The sequence below is a fragment of the Lagenorhynchus albirostris genome, chromosome 11 (genome assembly GCF_949774975.1).
Source record: "Lagenorhynchus albirostris chromosome 11, mLagAlb1.1, whole genome shotgun sequence".
Taxonomy (NCBI): Eukaryota; Metazoa; Chordata; class Mammalia; order Artiodactyla; family Delphinidae; genus Lagenorhynchus; species Lagenorhynchus albirostris.
Window position 1 is genome coordinate 82,200,942 of NC_083105.1, and position 22,700 is coordinate 82,223,641.

Below are 22,700 nucleotides of genomic sequence, written 5' to 3' on the forward strand. Positions count from 1 at the left end.
CCTGGAGGGGTTGTTTGGGGAGTCACCGTTTCCCTCCCTCATCAGCCTCACCTCACTTCCCTCTTCTCTGCTCAAAGCTAGTTCAGGCCACTCTTGAGAGTGGCCCAGTGTGTTGCCACATTAGTCACGTGTCCTAAATGTCGCCAGAGTTTTTCTTGATGCTTCACAATGCAATGTGAATGTTAGAGGAGGAAAGGGGCCTAGAGATCATTTCAATTATTTTTTTGGAACATAACTGTAGAGCAGAGTAGGAAAATGTGATCAACAAAAATGGATTGACTGACCTAGTTGCCTAGGTAGTAGCTGTGGCGTCTAGAAGCCACCCAGCTTCCTTGATCCTTTTCCTTTCATCATGACTCAACTGTAGAGACTAGAGAGGGATCCACATTTGGAAAAGCTACCAAAATAACTCCACGGTATTCATGAAAAACTTGCTTGGGTTATCTTGGAAAATCTAAAATAACTGACAATACTGGGCTGCTTATTTAGGATCAGAGAACTAAGAGGAAAATCACCTGCCTGTAGCATGACTCAGAAAGGACGGCTTTGGGAAAATGATGCGTTTGAGTTTATATTGGGCAAGCCAAACAAGAGAATAGTTCCCAATTATTGTTGACAAATTATCTTCTATCTGAATAGTGGAGATTTTATTAAATACCATTTACTTGTAGTCTGTTAAGACAGTATACAAAGCTAGTACTGTGCTTGCAGAAAATATAATTCAGAGATGCCAATCATTATCTTTAAGTTTCACCAAGAGCAGGTGACATGTACGAAAGACTTAGGGAAGAATCTTAACATCACTTCTATTTTTTTTTCACTCTGTGCTTTTTCATGCATAGCTTGATAGCAGAAAAAGCACTATGTAGTCTGGTAATTAGTGTATTCTTGGGGAAATCAGTTCATTCTATATCATACGGTCATTTTGAGGCTCAAATGACAATTGCCATATGCGAGCATGAGGTTTAATTGTGATCAAACATGCTCGACAGAGGCCTGTACACCTCTCTCCCTCCACCACGCACATACTACTTCAAGTGGGTAGGATTAAGAACAGTTTATGGAGTATTATATAGCAAATTTATGTTTTCAAATGTGCCGTGCTATTTTCATGGAGCTAGAGTAATAGGGACTTGTCTAGGGTGTCAGACTAGGATAACATGAGGCAGGCTAAAGCTTCGACTTTTAGTTTCTTAATTGAGGCCATTCCAAATAAATTGCCCCTGGTTGTTGAAGGTACCTGAACTGAATCAAATTAGATCCAACTGCTCTTTTGGAAGTTTGGTGAAATCTATGGACCCTTTTTCAGAACAGTGTTTTTAAAGACATAAAATAAACTACCTAGGGCTATAAAGGAAATTGATTATATTAATATACAATTATTAAAATAGTAAAAAAATGAGGTTTTGATATAGTTCTGTAGTAGTAGGCAGTTCTGTAGTAGGCAGCTTCTAAGATGATTCCCAATAATCCTCACCTTCTGGTATTTCTGTCTTGTGCAATCCCCTCCTCTTGAGTGTGGGCTGAACCTAGTGACTTGGTTTGGGTTTTTTTTGTTTGTTTTTAAGTTTTTTTGATGTGGACCATTTGTCTTTATTGAATTTGTTACAATATTGCTTCTGTTTTATGTTTTAGTTTTTCGGCTGCGAGGCAAGTGGGATCTTAGCTGCCCGACCAGGGATCGAACCTGCGTCCCCTGCATTGGAAGGCGAAGTGTTCACCACTGGACCACCAAGGAAGTCCCTGTGACTTGGTTTTGAAAAAGAGAATCTGGCAAAAATGATGGGGTGTTACTTCCATTATTAGGTTACAAAAGACTCTGGCTTCCATCTAGTTCATCTTCTCTTGCTCCACTTCTTACTCACTCTGATGAAAGCCAGCTGTCAGGCTGTGCCCTGTCTTATAGAGAGGCCCACGTGGTACAGAACAGAGCAAGGTCTCCAGTCAACCACCACTGAGGAATTGAGGCGCCCAGTCCAACAACCCATGAGGAACTGAATCCTGCCCACAACCACTGTGCCTGGAAGCAGACTCCGTCCCAGTGGAACCTCGAGATGACTGCAGCCCCAGCTGACACCTTGACTGAGCCTGGTGAAGGACCCTGAGCCAACAGACCCAGCTAAGCCTTGCCAGATTGCTGGCCCCCAGACACTGTGAAATAATACGTATTTATTTTTTAAGCCACAAATCTGGGGGGACAGTTAATTTATTATACAGCCATAGATAACTAATAGTTATATACTTGCTTCTTTATTAATGCATTAAATTACAAGATCAATACCTACAGTAATTTTGCAGTAATGATGCACATAAACAATATTTTGAGATATCTGCACCAACTTTAATGTGGTAGAAAATATGTATGAGTTCTATTGGGGGCAAAGTCACTGGTTGCTAATATTACTGTGGTTTGCTGACTACCTTCATAATGAAAGAAATGCTAATTTTCAACTAGGTAGGGCTTAGTGAAAAATATATTTATGCATATATATTATTACAGACCCAGATTAAGAACACTTAGTCTAGATAATAGATTTTTTGGTAGGGCTTTCCAATACTCTTATTATCAACTGTCTTATTATCAATTGGAATTAAATAAACCCAGGTAACCATGGCCATTGCAAACTGTATTAGCCTACAGTTGAATATGAATTTTTATCCCCTTTCCCTTGTTCCCTCTTCTCCAAATCTATGCTAAGTGTAGGTAGACAAGCTAAAATTGTAGGCCAGAGAGAGAGAAAAATCATGATGAAAATCTTTTCAGCACCCAGAATTCATCTGATTTTTGTTTTCAGTGTGTGCAATTTAGTATTACTTTTACTCCCCTAGGCCTACCACATAGTAAATAACCAAAGAATGCCAAATGATGGTAGTAAATGATAACAGAAGGAAACTATCAGTAAAACTCTTCCATATAGAAAACACAGAAACATAGAAAAGTTGCTTTCGTATATATGCAGCTTTGCAACTGTGGGATATGGTCAAAGCAGCTTTTAGAGAACAACTTACTGCTTTAAATGCATTTAACAGAAAACACAAAAATGTAAAAAAAAATGAACCAAGCTCTCAATTCAGGAAACCTGAAAAAGGAAACAAAATAAATCCAAAGAAAATAGAAGGATATAAAGATTAGAGCAGGATCCCTTCCAGATGTCCTGGCCCTTATGTGTACCAAGCATTATAGATCAAATACATAATCATTCCCACATATAACTCTATTTTTCAAATGGACGTAAATTCTGTTATGATTAACAAGTTCAAATACAGTTCTGAAATATAAAGGCAGAAATTAATGTAACAGGGAGTTAAAAACAAGTCTGAAATTGACAAATAAGATGATTCTTTGAAAAGTCAAAGAAATAGGAAAAACTTTGGCAAGAATAATTGGGAGTGAGCAGTGGCCGGGGGGAAGGGGGTGGGGGGAGACACAACTAGCAAGAATGTTAATAGAGATGTAACTGCAGATATGGAGTTTTTTTAAGCATTACAAAATTATGATTAAAAAGAGAGAGGCTATCAAGACAAGCTGTGTGAGTATGAGCAATGCTAATTCCTGATTAGCTCCATGGATAGACCAAGAAGAGTAGCTAATATTTACTGAGTTCTTTCTGTGTGCCAAGCATTGTGCTCTTTGCTTATACTGTCTCATTTAATCTTTACAATAAGCCGGTGAGTTAGGTATTATTGTCACCAGTTTATAGGTGATGAAACTGAGGCTCAAAGAGCTGTAGTGACTTACCTAAGATCACCCAATAGCAAGTGGCAAAGCCGGCAACCCAGATTCCTAACAGTAGATAAAAGAAGTACTACTGAGCAAAAGTACAAAACGGAATTTGGAGACAGGGAAACTAGTTTGAAGTACTTACCTGTTTACGATATGCTCGATGAATGTTAGCCTTGAGTACTATTATTATGATAATCCCCATCCTTTAAATGGGATTAAGAATACTACAACTGCAAACATGCAGAGATATGGACAGAAAGTCACATACAAAGATGTTTATCTCAGCATTATTTATCCATAACTGTAAAAAGTTGGAACTAATCTAAATAACTAAAGATAGGGATTGGTGTAATAAATTATGGTGGATCCATACAGTGTAATAGCATATGTGTGTTAAAAATCATATGTAGATAAATGGTTAATGACATAGAAAGATGTTCAGAATATACTGTTAGGTTTGGGAGTTCTTCTAAAGCACGTTACCAACAGTGTAATAGCTTTGGTATACAAATTATTTGAAAAATAATATATCTATGTATTCATAATATACACATTCCACATCTATATTTAAAGACTAAAAAGAAAAACAGTAAAATAAAAACGTTCAATGTCGTGATTATGGAAAAAAGTTGATGATCTATAATGTTATGCCAATTAATTTTTGAGGAGAGAGAGAATAGGTGCTTTTCAGTTCTCTTGGAAGACTGTCCGATGGAAAACCATTAATTTTTTTATTGTGGACAAATAGAAAGTTGATGGGATACAAAGAAAGTTGAATGGACCTTTCCAGTTTGACATGAAGAGTGCTTGACCCCTGGCTCCTTTTCTCACAGCCAAGACTTTCAAAGGGGCTCTTGCCCAGACAGGCTAAATGCAATTGAGTTTGTTTGTTTGAAAATAAAGGTTCTTTTCTACAAGCTTCAGGGGACTTTCATTGGACCATTTAATCAAACACATGACAATCCATTCAGAACTCTCACCAGACTGCCTTCTGCAGAACACTTTATAAACCTGGAAACAATGACTTCTAATTGATTCATGTTTTAATTTTTAACTGGCTTGACTAAAGTGCAAACTATTTATCACCTAGGGTGTAAAGCATTCCAGGTTTAGGCTATTAATCCTCCAAAGTTAAAAGCACCTTTGTAAACCAGAAACCTGAAGAAAAGCATTAAGGAAAGGTGAAAATATATTATGTCTAACTATCTCTTTGCATCACAGTTATTGCTCTGCAAAGTGTAACAAAGAACCACACGGGATTTGTATTCCAAAGACCTGGTTCTTTTACTACTGTACGACCTTGCACAGATCAAAAAAGTTCTGTGAAGTCTTATTTCCTCATTTGTAAGATGGGAGAATATCAACATGATAGTTGCTGCAAAGATGAAATATTTTTTGATGAAAGGACTCTGTGAACCATACAACATCACTGCCATAATGGAAAGAACACTGAAGATAGAAAGATCTCAGTTTGAAAAATAGCTAACTCTTAGGATTAAATGAAATTAAATGAGATAATATAAATAAACACATAGTATAGGACTTAGGATATATTCACACTCAATTCAAGGTAGCTATTATTATTATTATCATCACTAATACTAATAATTAGTGATATAACAAAAACGCATGTTTCAGTATGAAACCCTTTTGTCAGCTGCAAATTAAATGGATTCTCTGCATCTGCAGAATATTTTGGGTGCTGTTTACATCCATGAAGAGAGAAAGTCCCTGTCAGACCTTTCTTGCTTTGATTCTTGTCTACTCTATTAATTTTTACAGATTCCTGATACTAACAGAGATACAGTGGATTTTCTATCTGTGAAATAGGAAATACAGTGCATAAGTAAGATGAGGATAAGTGATGCTGTGGTAACAATCACAGAATTTTAGTGGCTTAAAATGTTGAGTACTTATTTATTGCTAGTGTTTTATGTCCTTTGCAGGTCAGCAATAGTGCTTGCTCATCAGGGTCACTCAGGGTTCCAGACCAATGGAGCAGATATCATCTTGCACATTGCTGATCTTCATGCCAGAAGGCAAAGACAAGATTAGAGAGTCTCGGGCTTCCCTGGTGGCGCAGTGGTTGGGAGTCCGCCTGCCGGTGCGGGGGACGCGGGTTCGTGCCCCGGTCTGGGAGGATCCCGCGTGCCGCGGGGCGGCTGGACCCGTGAGCCATGACCGCTGAGCCCGCGCCCCGCAATGGGAGAAGCCACAGCAGTGAGAGGCCCGCGTACCGCAAAAAAAAAAAAAAAAGATTGGAGAGTCTCAAGTAGAGACTTCTGCTCACAACCCATTCATTGGCCAGAAGTGGTTGGATGGCCCCATACAAATAAAAGAAAGCCAGGAGGTACAATCTTTTAATATTCCAGGAAGGAGCAAAAACCAGGAATATTTGGCAATAGTACTAATGACCACCACATATTGTATATGTGAAAAACACTGTCCGAATGCTAGATGGTACATTATTCCCTTTCTCTACTTCTTAAAGAAAAACTGATAGTTAAGCTCTTTACAAAAGAAAAATACAAGACACTATATAATATTTTCTGATACTATATGCTATATTTGAATGGTTTAAAGTTTTAGAATAGCAAATCAAAACAGAAAAAATAAATTTCTGCTTGGTGTTTTTAGTCTCCTAAAAGTGACACTCATTGACATTAGAAATTCACTAACATTGCATAATATTAAGTTTTAAAAATACCTTCTTTTTAAAACTAAAAAGTGGGTTTTTTTTCCCCTTAAATCTCACTGTCTTTCTCATTCCTAATTTTAGGATTGAGTCCTAAAAATTTTATTCTCTCAAGTAAGAAAAAGAATACCCCGCCCCAAAGACTGTTTTTCACCACAATAGTAGAATTCAACTTATAGAAAAACCCATTCATGTTTAATGTAGGCAGCTGAAGAAAGCTAAAATAATTTGAATACATTCTAGGAAATTATTATAGTCACTTTGTTGTAGAGTGTCTATTCATATTCTGTGAGTCTAGTACTTACAATTATCATACCTTTAAAAAGCAACGACTCTCCAGTTTTTTATTCATTTATTTTAAATATTATTTATTTATTTTAATTATTATTATTAATTTATTTAAATTATCATTAAAATATTTATTATAAATAAATAACCTATTTGGTTTTTGGATCTTTACCAGAGTTCCTATACTTTATTTGGTTCTTCTTCTATAACTTATTAGCCCATTTATATAGAATATATTTTTTTAAGTTGATCTCTTTATAAGTGATTATGACTCTGCTTCACAATCTATTTAGGTTGTTATAATGAACTCTTTAGAGATGATGTCAGGTCTCAGAAAATCTATAAACTAAGAGGGTTTAGAGGGGGTTTCTTTTTTGCAACTCCCATCTGCTGGGGTGGGGACTCTTTCCTTTTCTTACAGCCACGTTATTCAGTGACTCTAAGTGCAGCTGCTACTCCTCAACTACTACATTCTACTTTCAATCTACTTTCTTTATTTTTTATTTTTATTTTCTAGATGTTGAAATTCCTGGGAATGGAGGAACAGGCCAGATGGAGAATGTCTCTAACTCATACCCCTGTAGTTGCCCGAGTGCTAGGAGATGTTTCTATAGTTCTATAGTCTGAGCCTGGAGGGACAGTCGGACATAGGGGCAACAATCAGATCTATTTTCCACGGTTTGAAGTAAACGGCCTGTGCTCAGAGATGGAGGACAGGACTGATCAAACAGTCAGGCAGGACAGAGGGTCCCAAATGTGTCACACTGTGCAATGGAGGGAGGACCACATCTGAGGACCACATCTGAGGTCCACATTTGGACTAAGGGCTGAGTCCTTAGTCTTGTGGTCTTGGGCACTTAAACTCTCTAAACCTCAATCTGCTCATCCATAATATGGAAAATGTAGGATGTTCTCATTATTAGAGGATAATTGTTACCAGCAAAAAAAAAAAAAAAGTAAATATCAGAGGGAGGGCCAGTATTTTATTTTATTTTTTTGGTTGCATTGGGTCTTCATTGCTGCACGCGGGCTTTCTCTAGTTGCGTCGAGTGGGGAGCTACTCTTTGTTGCGGTGCGCGGGCTTCTCATTGCGGTGGATTTTCTTGTTGTGGAGCACGGGCTCTAGGCACGTGGGCTCAGCAGCTGTGGTTGGCGAGCTCTAGAGCACAGGCTCAGTAGTTGTGGCACACAGGCTTAGTTGCTCCATGGCATGTGGGATCTTCCCGGACCAGGGATCAAACCAGTGTCCCCTGCATTGGCAGGCGGATTCCCAACCACTGTGTCACCAGGGAAGTCCGAGGGCCAGTATTTTATAGAAAATATGGAAGAAAATTTATGTTATATGTATTTTACCAAAATAAAAGTAATTGGAAAGAAATTTCAGGTTGCATTTGTAGCCATGCAGTACTTAGACTGAACAAAGGCTGAATCACATCACAATCATATAGAGGACTGCTCTTAAAAAAAATGTTTTCTGAGATCTTTTGATGTTCACATTTTTCTATTTTAAACCATTGTTTGTAACAGTGTCCACTTTGTGAAAACAGTTAAAACAATTGAACTTCCTTCTCAGTTATCTCTTCCTACTAGAGAGTGTCGACTTTAGGGTGAATTCCTAGAAGTGGGTCAAAGAGAATGCACATTTTATTTTTCCCACACCGATTGCCAAACTACCATCCAGAGGTTGCACTAATTTCCACTGTTACCGGCAAGCAGTACAAGAAAATTCCCATTTCCCCACATGCTGTTCACAGTAGGCTTTGTCCAGACTTCTAATCTTAACAGAGAAAGACTTACAGTCATAGAAAACAAACTTATGGCTACCAAAGGGGATAGCGGGGGGAGGAGAGAGGTAAAGTAGGAGTTTAGGATTAGCAGATACACACTACTATACATAAAATAGATAAACAACAAGGACCTACTGTATGGCACAGGGAACTATATTCAATATCTTGTAATAATCTATTATAGAAAATAATCTGAAAAAGCATATATACATATATATGAATATATACATATATATATTATATATATATATCTGAATCACTTCACTGTACACCTGAAACTAACACATGTAAATTAACTATACTTCAATTTTTTTTAATGGTTAAAAAAAAAAGACAGAGACTAAGACCTTGGCATGATATTAGAGATAAACCCTAGTGTTAAGCAGAAGGGGAATTTGTATGGAGAGTCATTTTGTAATTGGTCAGTTGGTTAGTAATTATTTTCATGTTTTGATGATTCCCTCGAACAATTTTATAACAGTGGAGACTCAGAGAATGAATAAGGAGGACACCCTCCCTCCATCTAATAGAGTTGTGAAAACTAAATTAGATAAGGTGCATGAACTGACCACCACCAGAGTACCTCTTCTTCCTGTCAGCTCTGGAGCTAAGGTTGGGAACAAGACAGTGTAAGGAAGTAAGTGACAAAACCTGTGGCTTGTTTAAACAAAGAGGATTCAAGTACGGTCAGGGGTAGTGCTGGTTGTTGCTGCGTTGAAAATTTCTCTTTGCCAGATAATTTTATAAATCTGAAGACAGGGATTGTAGGGGAGAAGTTACTGGACCTGCCTCTCATTGTGCTATGCTTTCCAACCCTTCTGTGAGTCAGGTTGTTTTCAGAGGGTTGGCCTCATGTATTTTATGCTGACTTGGTTTCCCGGAGGAAGTAACCCAAATAGGGCTTTCAAAAAATTGATCTTTTTTCTCATTCGGCCACACGGGGCCTTGTGGACAAGGTTAAGGAGATTTATCTTCACTTAATAGCAACTGGAAGCTATTAAAGGGTTTTAGGCAGAGGGGTGATGTGTCAAATAGGCATTTGAGAAGTACTCTGATGCTCGTATAGAGAACTGGTCTCATAAGTATCAATATTAAATTGTATATTGTAAACAGTTTGGGGCAAGAATGCCATGGTAAGCAGAAATAAATGTCTGGTCTACTTGTAGGTGTGTCCCACCAGGGCTGAAGAGTGCAAATATGATCAGATATGATAAATCAGATAAATGAACATCAGATAAATCATCTTAGTCATCACGTAAATTTCTGACTTGGCTTCTCATTTAGATTTTCTTATAAATTAAGGGTGTGCCAATTAACCAACAGAAGTTTTTGGTTTGCTAGGCAATTACAGTTCTCATTATAAACTGCTACATGTTCTTTTCTGAGTTAGATTACCATTACTCTGTATTAGTTTCTCTGAGTTTTATCACCTCTGACAAAGTTAAATTTCTGGCCATGCAAAGCTAAGGATCAAGCTGTATCCTGAGCAACAGAGACAGTGTCTCGTTGACTTCTTAGCGTGCATGTTCTCTGACTACAACAGTCTATGGTAGAATATCACTGGAGTAAAATTCTTGTTAAGAGGATTAATATGCAGACTATTTTAATGGTTTTAATATGTTTAAAATGAGCCTGTTTTAATGTTTGAAATGATTATGAAAAGACTCACTCACATATGTAAAATGGCCCAGTCGTAGGTCAGGTTTCCTGGGGAAAAGACCCTAAAACTCTCAGATTAACACGCAAGAGATTTACTGGGGAGTGCTCTCTGGAACAACTCAGGTGAGTGAGAGAAGACAGTAGGATGAGGCAGAGGAAGAAGTTGAACTCAGATGCAGGTGAAAAGGAGGCCTCAGCCTAACCTGCAGGGAGCTCTGGAGTGGTGATGACTTTTCCGAGTTGTCCCAGTTGAGACAAGTAGCCAGGCCTTTGTACCCCAACTGCAGCCAGCTGTTGAATGTGGGAGAGGCAGCCTCTTGGCTGAGGGAATAACTGAAGAGGGACATGTCTCTGGGCTGTCAGAAGCCAGGGTTCCCAGCAGCTGTGGGTTTGATGGTACCCCACAGCATCCACTACCAGCCCCCTGGAGTCCTGGCCTTGATCCTTGGTCCTAGGCCTGTTTATTGCATGTACCAGTAAAATACTGCTCTTTAAAAATGTTCTACTTTGCCTTCTGATATGATTTACTGAGGTCACATCACTTCTGTCTTACCCTGCTTACCCTCAAATTAATCATGAAGAACATCAAACAAACAAAAAGTCAGAGATATTATACAAAATAAATGGCCTATGCTCTTCACAATATAAATGTCATAAAAAAAGGCAGACTGAGAAATTGTTCCAGATTTTTAAAAACTAAAGAAATAAGACGGCTAAATGCAATATTTAATCCCCAATTAGATCCTTGACCAGAATTGCATTATTTACCGTAAAGGCCATTATTGGGACAGCTGACGAAAATATGATTAAGATCGGTAAATTAGATAAAGTCAATGTAAATTTCTGATTTTGATAATCATTCTGTGGTTATATAAGAGAATATCTTTCTCCTAAGAAATACACACAGGAATATTTAAGCATAAAATGGTAAAATGTTCCATTTGAACAGTACCATTTATTTTTATCTCAAATAGTCCCAATTTTGCCCTGGGAAAAACTACTCTATCTGTCAATGGAGAACATGACATTTTCAGTAACTAGGACTAATTACATCTCACAGAAATACATTTACCTAGAATGCATGTAAGAAGAATAGATCCTATTTTCTAAAAGGGCCCTTTCTTATAGTTTTTTACAAAAGCCAGGTGGTTTTATTTATTTTAGATTGGTGCAACTACCTCCTTCCTGCCTATGTTCCTTAGGTCCAAAGGCCCTGTATCATTTACCATCCTTCTTTGATATTTTTTAAAAGAACAATTTGTTGTGAACTAGTTCCATATTATGTAAATATTGTTAGTGAACCTCCATGGGAATTATAGTATCTAAATAATGGTAAAAGAATCCCTCTAAGCTCAATCAGTAAGGTGCTTTGAATCCTGCTGAGTCTCTCTGAATAAAATAAGAATAATATTGTTACAAAGCTTTACAGTTACTTAGTGCTTTCATCAAAGGATCCCAAAGCAATTTACAGGTATTACTTAAGCAATCAAACACTCCTGTGAGCACACTGCATATTATTCTCCTCACTTCAAAGCTGTTCAACTAAAGAAAAATTAAAAGGTGCATATATACATACATATACATATAAATGTATATATATATTTAAGTGCCTATATGGGTTATAAAATTAATGGAAAACAATGTTTATCACATAGACCTAATGCCCTTTATTTATATCTATATAAATATGATAACCAACTCATCAGTTTGCCAGGGACTTTCTTGGTTCCAGCAGTGAAAATCTTGTGTCCGAGGAACTCCCTCGATATTAGGCAAAGCAGAACCACTGGTCACTCTAAGTAAAACTTTTGCTTTTTTTCAAGGTAAATGAATGAAAATTGACTATAAAAGTCAGAGACCCCACTAGTTAATAAATTATGGACTGGCCTTGTGGTCCCATAAATTTAAACTCTATTCTATTAAAGAAGTGAGACCTGGGTCAACTTACATGGGCTTTTGCATTCTCCACCAAATATTTTATATTCACATCCTTTTTGAGGAACTGACTATATAAATAGTGGTATAAAACAGAATTGCATATTGCTTCTTGCCTCTTGTGAACCCAATCTTAAAATTCATAGCACTGAGAAACAGAAGTCATTAAAGTTTTAAGGGGCTTGAAGCTTCATAATAGGAAGGTTGACTAGGAAAAACATAAAATCAAAAAATGCATCAATAGACCTCTCAGAGATGTTGTGAGGAATAACAGACTTTGGCAAAATAGAACCAAGAAGTGTGTTAATGATGGCTTCCTACAGTAACACTGGATCTTGACCCTTGCTAGCATCATCATCGTCATCATCAATGCCATCATCATCATCACTGTCATCATCATCAACATCATCCCACTATAAACTGGTACTGTATAGACTTTCAGTTTATTCATATTTTATAGATAAGGAAAGATGAGGTTAAAAAGGTGACTAAAATGAATAAAACAGCCATTGTGTATAGCCATGTGTATGGCTACTGTGTATAGCAATTAAATTACCTGTAATTAATTCGTGTAACTATCCCTTAAAAATGAAAAGTAAATGGAACAAAAAGAAAGCATACAGGGCTTCCCTGGTGGCGCAGTGGTTGAGAGTCCGCCTGCCGATGCAGGGGACACGGGTTCGTGCCCCGGTCCGGGAAGATCCCACATGCCGCGGAGCGGCTGGGCCCGTGAGCCATGGCCGCTGGGCCTGCGTGTCCGGAGCCTGTGCTCCACGGCGGGAGAGGCCACAACAGTGAGAGGCCTGCGTACCGCAAAAAAAAAAAAAAAAAAAAAGAAAGCAAACAAAGAAGAAAACATTCCCTCATTTACACTGTTTGTATCCTGTTCACATTTTACCGCAGCATTTGCAACATTCCAAGCATCTACAGTGATTACTGATATATAATGAATATTCAATAAATATTTCTTGAAGAAAATACTTGGAGAAAGAAAAGCAGTCAGGCAAGGGTAAATAGTCTACTGAAAATTAGTTCTTCTAAACACACAGGTGCTAACTAGACAGTGGTAAGACATTGTTCTTAATTGGGAGGAAGGGTATGAGGACAAAGAATGTAAGATTAGCCTTCTGTCATTAAGAAGACTGACCTTATATTAGGCAGCTATGATTAAAAGTTTAAAAATGCCTTGTGTTCAGTACAATAGTACAAATCTCCACATAAGTAAAAGTCAAATGAATGATAAGGACAGTAAACTTGGAGGAGACTGCAAGATCACTGTGACCTAGGCTAGAGTAGGTGAGGTCTTAGCTTAGATTCACCTTCTCCAGGAACCCTGGCCTGATGACCTAAGATTGAGTTATATGTTCCTCTTATGGTATCACTCTCATAGTATGGAGGTTTTGAAATTGCCTTTTCTTCTCTTTTTCTGCCACTAAGCAAGAATGTCTTTAAAGGTAGAAACTCTATTTCATTCACCATCACATCTCCACTAGCTGCCATGATGCTTGGTAAATAAAAGGCCAAAAAGAAATGGTTTTTGAAAGGCTGACTGAGTACATCAGTGAATAAAAAAATCTTCTGGCTGAATCTTAAAGGATTTGGAGAAAGTAAAGGATTGGACATTCAGAGACAGGGAAAGCAATGTGGACAAATGTGCGGAAGCAGGAACAATGTGTTCACAGAATAGTGACTGGACTAGAAGTCCCAGGAAGGAGAATTTAGAATATAAAGCTAGAAAAGTAAGTTTTAAGGGGCTTGAACATCAGAGTAAGGATTTTCAACTTGGTGTTCTTAGGCAAAAGGAAGGCAATAAAGGTTTGAATTGGGAGATGATAGAAATCAAAGAAATTCTTCTGGGAGATTAGTCTAGTGGCAAGGAATGGATGCATTAGTTGAATGAGGGAAGGGAAGACACAGAGATTAGTTAAAGGCCAGGGCACTGGTCCAAGTCAAAAAGGCAAGAACATGAGGGTGGCCTTGAAGAAAGAAAAGCAAGGACAGACAAGAGAGATATTTTATTTGTTTGTGATCCCACCATAAAACAGATATATTCAGGAGAGATTCTGAAGAAAAGATCTTTATAGTAGATTGGCTATGGGCAAGGTCAGGGAAGGAAGTAAAGAATTATGTTCTTGGGCCTGGATGAATTAGTGAATGACAGTTTTAGCTATGTATATTAAAAAACCAAACAAACAAACAGAATAGGGGGATGAATTTGGTTTTGGAATGTTGCTGTGGTAGCTGGTCTGAAGATGCTTCCAAAAAATTGCACCATTCCCTATATACTCAAGCTGCTTCTCCCATCAAGAGGTAGAGCTTCTGATCTCTCCCCTTGAATCTGGCTGGGCCTAGACTGCTTTCATCAATAGAATGCAGAGGAAGTGATGTTCTGGGACTTCTGAACTCAGGCATTAGGAAGGCTCAGCAGCTTCTGCATCCTCCCTCTTGGAGCTCTGAGCCCTCAGGTAAGAGGTCTAGGATACCCTGCTAAAGAGAGTAGGCCATGGGGATCAGATGACACATGGAAAACCATCAAGCCACCAGACATCCAGCCCTAGCTGCAGCCCTAGATACAATCCAACTGCAACTGCATAAGAGAATTCAAGTGAGAAACACGCAACTACCCAGCTAAGCCATCCAGGTCAAACTATTTTTTGTTTTTGTTAAATCTGGCAATCTTACCATTAGCCGCAATATGGAGGATTCTTGCCTAAAAGGAAACCACGTGCAGCCAGTGTGGGCATTAGGCTTCCCCAGTGTCTCCCTTTGCATTCAGGAAGTTGAGGGATCCGTGTAGAGTCTGGCTCCTGAGGTGAAATCAGCCTGCCAGCAAAACCCACCCAGATGCACAGTAAAACAAGGAGATTTGGCAAATACATTTAGAATATAGAATAAAAAAGACATTAAGGTAAAAAATAGGAGAGAAAGTCAAGAAATGAGAGATCATTCCAGAAAGTCTCAACTGACTACAAAGCGTTTCAGAAGGAAAGAACAGCAACACTATAGAAAAGCTAAATGGAGAAACAAAATGTCTTCACATTGCAAAAGCCCATTGACTGCAGAGTAGGATGAGTAGGAAAAAAACAAAAAGGAAAAGTAAAAACCCAGATACATCACTGGGAATGTATAAAGATAAAATCTTAAAAGCTTCTAGAAAGAAATTTCACACACACACACACACACACACACACACACACACACACACACACCTGTCATCAAAGGCATGACTCAGACTTCTCAACAGAGGTAGTGCTGTCAAAATTCTAAGAGAAAAAGAGTTCCCACCTAGAATTCTATGTCCAGCCTAACTATCAGTTAGGCTGAAGACCAAATACAGACTTTACAAATATGTAAGAGTTTGGCAATTTTACTCGCAATGCATCCTTTCTTAGGAAGTATTTGAATACTGTCTCCAGCAAAATGGAAACAGAGATCCATAGGACCGATCAAGGAAAGTGATGAAGGCAGGTACCAGCGTGGCATCTATTTAGCAGGTTTAAGACAGAAACTCCTTCATTTATCCAGCCAATACTGACTACGCACCTACTGTCTCCTAGGCACTCTTCTACGTGCTGGGAATTCATCAGTGATCAACAAAGTCATCATAATGCTTCCGTTCGGACACGGGAGACAAAAGAGGTAAACAAGTATGTATATAAACTAATTTTAGGAAATGATCAATGCTATGATGAAAAAGAAAGCAGGGAAAGAAGAGGTGTTGCTCATTCAGGCAAGGTGGACAAGGAAAGCCCCTCTGAGGGGTGGCACTTAAGGGGAGGCTTGAAAGAAATGAAGAACTGGGTCATAGGAAAAGCTGGGGGAAAATTACTTCAGGAAGAAGAAACAGGAAGTGCAAGGCCCCAGAGGTAGAAATGAGCTTTGTGTGTTTGAAGAGTGTAAGAAGGTAACTGTAGCCAGAATGGTGGGAGTGACACAAGGTGTGGTAGATGATGTGAGAGAGGTAAGCAGGGGCTAGATCACAAGGGCCTTCTCTGTCCTGTTCACTGTGCCCATAAGTCATTGAAGGGTTTAGAGCAAGAGAATGAGCGGAGCAGGACAACGGAGGGATATAGGAAAAGGAGGATTTCATGGGCTTGAATGTGTGATTGAAATAATGGAAAATGTTAAGGATCAAGCCAAAGAATGAGAGAAAAAAAAATGGAAGGTAATTTGAAACTATAGGGGGAAAAGGTGGTAGAAAAAATAAAGGTAATCATGGCACATTAGGCGCCTTTCCACTGAAAGATATTTAACTCAACACAAAAATAGAAATAATTTTCATTGACTTTCAGATTTTAGGATGGATTGGGGGAAGCGTGAAACAGAGGAAGCAGAATAGCACAGTAGTTAGAAGCACGGCTTCTAGAAGCAGACTGCCTGAATTTGAATCCCAGCTTTGCCATTTATCAACTGTGTGACCTTTGGAAAATTATATTACCCGTTCTTCAGTTTCCTTACCTAGAAAATGGGGATAATAAAAGTACCTACCTCATGTGGCTGTAAGGAGTAAATGAGTTGACATTTGTAATGTAGATAGAACAGTATCTGCACATAGCTGGCATTAAATTAGTGTTTCCTTAAATTATAAACGGAGTATGATTAGAGGGCAATAGAAAATTGCTCCACCCGAATTTCTCCCTCCTACAGGTATGAAATTCCATTATCAGAAATTCTGTCCAAGGCTTTACAATCTTTTAGAGTCCCCCGTTCAGTAAAATTTCTCTTGAGAGGAATGACATCTTAAATTCTCATTTGCTGCAAACGTGTTTGAATCAATCAAATCCTTTCCAACCTTGGTTGCTGTCTGAACACAGAGGCAGCATGGTGGGCTGCTGAGATGGCCAGAGGGCTCCACCTGCCAGGAGAGTAAACAGCTTCAGAAAGGGAGGTGAGGGGATAGTTTAAAAGGCAACTAACGTGGAGAACTCCAAGACAAACGACCTCCCCATGTGGCCAAGAGCCAGACTTCAACCAACAGAGTCCTGGCTCCTGTTTCCCCATGGCCAGTCCTGGCTGTGTCACATTGACATGTTAGAACCAAGATAGACCTGGGCATGAGTTCCAGGTTTGGCACGAGTTCCAGGTTTGGCACAGGTACAGGTTCTTTATCAACAGACTGAAAAACCACATTATTTCTGGGTCTGCCATGGAGTCAAACCCAGGGACCACTTTCTTCACACTTATTTTTGTCCAAGGCTCACTGGCCCCTATAGTGGACTTGATCCCAAATGGTAATCCCTGAACCAGCTCAGCCTCAAGGGCTTGGGAGGGGCTGTTTGTTCAGACAGGAAACGGTACCCAGAAACTCAACCTGCCTTTGGGAGTGGTTGCCTCGGGAGACCTTTCAATCCCCGTGGACTGGGGCCTCTGGCTGGCCAAATTTCCCTACTATTTCCACAAAAACAGTGTCTGCATTTGAGTGGAAAGAACATGTGGACAAGTTAGGACTTGCCCCTTTTCAAGATGAGAATTTCTGATCCATAGACAATTTACTTTGGGAGTTGATGAATTCTGAAATGTGGCCATTTACAGGAAACTTTTTCAGGCTTTTAGGTTTCACTTGGAGAGAAATATGATACAGGAGAAAACCGTGCTGGCTTAAACCATCACCATCTGTATTTGTATTTAAAGTACATAAATCATAAAATTTTAAAGCTGGAAGAGACTTGACATCATCTAGTCCCCCTCCTTTCTTTTTATATATGAGGAAGCTAAGGTATGAAGTAACTGAGAGCGACTGAGATTAAACTCAGGTGTGTTGACTTCCAGGCTAGGAATTCAACTCATCAGACACCATCCATAAACTGGAGGGGATTGGAAATACACTCTATGAGGCTTGGTGAAAACACTATATTTTCTTTGTCTGATACCATTATTATCTACAAAAATGCAAAAATAATTTCAAATGCTGTAAAATTTTTAATACTTAAATGGTTTAAAATTTTTAAAGACTATAAAAATTTAAAACCATCAACATCTCACAGACACCTGTAGCCTGTGGCATGTCCACTGGGAAACTCTACAGATCCGCTCACCTAAGGAGTCGGTAAAGCCCTCTGAAGTGCAAGTAGTTAGTGGGAAAAAAAAAGTATTAGATACCTCCCTTGCAGCCCCACTCCTACCCAAATGGCCAAGCTTAGATGTCTGGGTGTTTGTGAAGGCAAAAGAAACTCAGAAGCTGGGGGCTGGCAATGGCCAGGCCAGGCCAGTCTAGACCAGCATGTCTGCTGTACTGTGGGCCCAAGCGTTCTGGATCCAGAGCACCAGGGAGCCAGAGATAGAAGCAAGGATGGGAGGGAACAGGAAAGTTTGGGAACAAACAGGTAGGAATCAGACACATAGGACTGTGCTCAGCTAAGGATGAGCCCATCATTCTGAGACTTAGCACAGCTACCTATGGCTTAGGCTGTAAAGTGTATCCACCCTGAAATATAGAAGTATTAATATTCGATCAGACTGATAAAATGGGCACATTGGAGGAAAGACGAAGTGACTGAATCCTTAAATGGGTGAAGGTAGGGATGGAGTGGGGGAATACAGGATGTCAGGGAAGAAAGCAAACTTTCCTCAGCGGTGTCAGAGAAAACTAGCCTCTGCTACTCAACACTTTTATCCCTCTCACTGACTCATCACTTATAGTCTTTCAAAAATGAACTTTATTTTTTAGAGCAGTTTTAGGGTCACAGCAAAACTGAGTGGAGGTACAAAGAGTTCCCCTCACAGACACAACCCCCATCACTTTCAACATCCAGCACCAGAGTGGTACATTTGTTACAATTGATGAACTTAATTGACACATCATTATTACCCAGGTCTCTAGTTTACACTAGAGTTCGCTCTTGGTATTGCATGTTCTTTGGGTTTTAAAACAATGAATGATGAACGTAATCCACCATTACGGTATCATACAAAATAGTTTCACTGCCCTAAAATTCATCTATGCTCTGCCTATTCATCTATCCCTACCCTGTAACCCCTGGCAACCACTGATCTTTTTATATGTCCAGAATGTCATATTGTAGGAATCATACAGCTTGTAGTCTTTTCAGATTGGCTTCTTAGTCATATGCATTTGAGGTTTCTCCACATCTTTTTTGGCTTAATAGACCATTTCTTTTTAGCAACAAATAACATTCATTGTCTGGATGTACCACAGTTTATTTATCCATTCACTGACTGAAGAACATCTTGGTTGCTTCCTTTCTTAATGACATATGATGTTGAGCATTCTTTCATATGCTTATTTTCCATCTGTATATCTTCTTTGGTAAAGTGTCTGTTCAAGTCTTTCATTGATTTTTTAATTCAGATTGTTTATTTTTTACTGTTGAGTTTTTCTTATTGTTGAGTTCTTTGTATATTTTGTACAAGTCCTTTCTCAGATATGTCTTTTGCAAATATTTTCTCCCATTTATGTCTTCTCATTATCTTTTAAAAAAAAATTTTTAACACCATGCATTTCCTTTTTTAAAAATTTTATTTTATTTTATTTATTTTTGGCTGTGTTGGGTCTTCATTGCGGTGCATGGGCTTCTCATTGCGGTGGCTTCTCTTGTTGCAGAGCGCAGGCTCTAGGTGCGTGGGCTTCAGTAGTTCTGGTGTGCAGGCTCAGTAGTTGTGGCTCGTGGGCTCTAGAGTGCAGGCTCAGTAGTTGTGGCTCACAGACTTAGTTGCTCCGTGGCATGTGGGATCTTCCCGGACCAGGGCTCGAACCTGTGTCCCCTGCATTGGCAGGCGGATTCTTAACCACTGTGCCACCAGGGAAGCCCTGTCTTCTCACTATCTTGACAGTGTCTTTCACAGAGCAGAGGTTTTTAATTTTAATGAAGTCTAACTTATCAATTATTTCTTTCACAGATAATACCTTTGGTATTGTATTTAAAAAGTCATTTCCACACCCAAGGTCATCTCAATTTCTCCTCCTATGTTATCTTCTAGGAGTTTTATAGTTTTGCATTTTACAATTATCTGTGAACCACTTTGAGTTAATTTTTGTGAAGGGTGTAAGGTCTATGTCTAGATTCATTGTTTGCATCTGAATGTCCAGTTGTTCCAGTACCATCTCTTGAAAAAGCTATGTTTCCTCCATCATATTGCCTTTGCTTCTTTGTCAAAGTAACTTGCTGGGATTTTTATCGAGATTGCCTTGAATCTATAGATCAAGTTGGGAAGAACTGACATCTTGACCAGATTTGGTCTTCCTGTCCATGAACATAGAATACCTCACCCTTTATTTATTTCTTCTTTGATTTATTTCATCAGAGTTTTGTAGTTTTCCTCAAATAGATATTGTATATATGTTGTTAGATTTATACCCAAGTATAAATACTAATTTCTTTAGTATTTCTTTTGGGGAGTACTAATGGAAATAGTATTGTGCATTTTATTTCAATTTTTACTTGCTTATTCCTGGGATAGGAAATTGATTGACTTTTGTATATTAACCTTATATCCAACAACCTTGCTATAATAGCTTATTAGTTCCAGAAGATTTTTTTCTCTATTCTTTCAGACTTTCTACATAGACCACTTATGCTCTTTTAAGTTTTGTTACACCTGTGTTTTGTTTCAGTTACTTCCAGTGGAGCAGCAGAGTTGGGGGAAAGGGTTTGTGGGCAGACACAGTTTTCCCTGATTCCCCAGACTGGACTGAGCAGAGCTGCAATTCAGATGAAGCTTGTGTTTAGGTCAAGTCACTCAGAAGGATAGTGAAGGGATGAGATAGTGGGTGACTAGATACTTACTTCACCAATTTTTCAGATATTTTGTCTGATTTTTGGCTATTGTTTCCCCTAAGTGCTTTCTTTGCCCAAACAGCCACGGATGGTTGGAGATACCATCTTGTTCTCAGGACCTTGTACAATGCTTCTAAAATTTCTAATGTGGAATTGTCTGGTCCTCAGGTTTGCTCTTTTGCAGCCCTGGCTACCCAGCTAGTCTCCAGAGAGACAGCTCCTTAGTGGAGCAACCTCAGAACTTAAAATATATATATATATATATATATATATATATACATTTGCTGTTTTATCTTACTCCTCTCTCCCAACCTCCTGGAAGTCCTGGGCCAAGTCAAGTAGCCCCTACAAGCAAATATTTACAAACGTTTGTTCAACATTGATTTGGTCAGGATATGGCTAAACTTTTTTTAATCAGTAAAAAAAAAAATGTATTTAGAAACATATTTACTACCAATTCACTTCCACTAGCTGAAGAACAGGAAATGTTCTAAAAAAAATTTTAACAGTCACTTCCTATTTTTCTGAAGCTCTCTTCTCTCTTGAGTTTTGTTTGTTTGTAATTCTATGAACCAGAAAACATTTTGAGAGGCATATGAAAGGGTTAGTAAAACAAACCACCCACTCTCAAAAAATAGCCCTAGGTCGTACATTAACTGATTCAGGAATTTCAGCTGACCACTAGTGCACACATGCATCTCAAAAATATCCAAATTAGATGGACTGCTACTAATAAAGAGTGTTGTTTTCATCTCCTTTTGAGGGGAGTGTCTACCTCAGTGAGACTGGAACCAATTTTCATTTTCTTAGCTATATAAGGAGTTGATAGATAAACCAGCGTTAAAGGACACTGCTTTCCAGTTCATTCCAGTGAAATGTTGGAGTTGATTTGTTTTTGCCAATGTTATTTTAACATCCTTTTAAAATCACCCTTCCCCACCCACCTCCTTCCACAGCTGCCCACTGGCCTGCCTCTTTAATCTGGCTCTGAAACTCTGTGACCTAGTCCAGTCACATAGTTGCTCCTTAAAATACTTTTTTTTTTTTTTGCGGTACACGGGCCTCTCACTAGCGGCCATGGCTCACAGGCGCAGCCGCTCCGCGGCATGTGGGATCCTCCCGGACCCCGGACCGGGGCACGAACCCGTGTCCCCTGCATCGGCAGGCGGACTCTCAACCACTGCGCCACCAGGGAAGCCCAAAATACTCGTCCTTGACTTGCTGACTTGAAATTGAGCTCCTGAATAATTTAACTCCTTTCTTGGAATGGCCACATTTTAAGACCTCTCTTCACTTTCACTTCTGAGGGTGGAAAGAAAGTAAAAGTGTTAGAGACTCACTATGTACTTGGCTAAGGAGTACATGGACCTGACAGTAAGAATTTTTACTCAGTCTGATGTTTGGGCATCATATAACCCTAGCTTGATCTGTACTCACCACAGTCCCCATCTTTACTCATACAAGTGTGATGGTTTGACTGGGATGCTCTCCTTTAGTCAGGAGGGGGTGGGGGTATGAAAAGAAGAGACGAGACTGTTTCATACTATAATTCTACCCTGACCCACTGTAGCAATATCAACTATAATTCAATTCAAAATTCCACATATTCCACAAGTATACTTGGCAATACCGTTCTGGGAGGTATTTTGGAAACATGCACCGAAACCTTAGACTATCTATATTAGGCAAAAGTCTTGGTTGTCTAAAGACAGAAAGTCAGCTCAAGCTATTTTAAGAAAAAAGGGGAAGTTATTAGGTCAAGTAATTGGAAAAGTCTCGGGCAGCATCTTGCTTCTGGCATGGCTGGAACCAGGAACTCAAATGATATCATCAGGAATCTCCCTTCTCTCTCTACCTCTCAGCTCTGCTTTCTTCTG